The sequence below is a fragment of the Octodon degus genome, unplaced genomic scaffold (assembly GCF_000260255.1).
Source record: "Octodon degus isolate 3935 unplaced genomic scaffold, OctDeg1.0 scaffold00141, whole genome shotgun sequence".
Classification (NCBI taxonomy): domain Eukaryota; kingdom Metazoa; phylum Chordata; class Mammalia; order Rodentia; family Octodontidae; genus Octodon; species Octodon degus.
Window position 1 is genome coordinate 4570909 of NW_004524717.1, and position 612 is coordinate 4571520.

General features: G+C 46.7%; 1 pseudogene; it reads right to left on the bottom strand.

Annotated features, from left to right (window-relative positions):
- Positions 1 to 382: 382 nt before the first annotated feature.
- On the bottom strand, positions 383 to 534 carry LOC111812769 (annotated as a pseudogene).
- Between the last annotated feature and the right edge of the window lie 78 nt (positions 535 to 612).

Here is a 612-nt window from a genome sequence, read left to right on the forward strand (position 1 = left end):
TTGGGTCTAGTTGTTCCTCCAAAGCCTCATGTAAGTCATGGGGCAGACATGGCTTGAGGAGCATGAAGTGGCTTAAGGGGCGGGGCCAGAGGACCAGGGCGGGAATCAAGGGGCGGGGCCAGAGAGGCTCCAACCATTAAACTGGCATCTCACGCTGCCTCACAGGCTAGCCATCTCTCTGAGGTGTGAGAGGGTATTCCTGGACAGGGCAGAGCTCCTGTGACTGCAATTGAGGCCGTCTCGGACAGAGAGCTGTTTAGAGAAGAGAGAGGCACTGACTCTCTCTCCTATCTTGCTATGTAATTCAGGCTGTTTTAAACTATGACATCTCTAGTAACTGTGTGCTAAATAAACCTTTCCTTCCTTCATTTTGAGTGTTGGGTATTTGTCCCAGCAACGAGATAAAAGTAACTAGGATAAGGGGGCTGCTAACTCTAACAGCAGATAGTAGCTGGCATTTGAAGCCTGAAGTGTTAACTTTAAAGATAAGAACAGATAGTACACTTGATCTTAGCCAAAAGGTTGAGAAGTAATGGGGGGGGGTGTTAACTTTAAAAAAGCTTTACTTGCCCATTTGTGATATCTATATGAATTGAGCAAGAACCCTCAGTT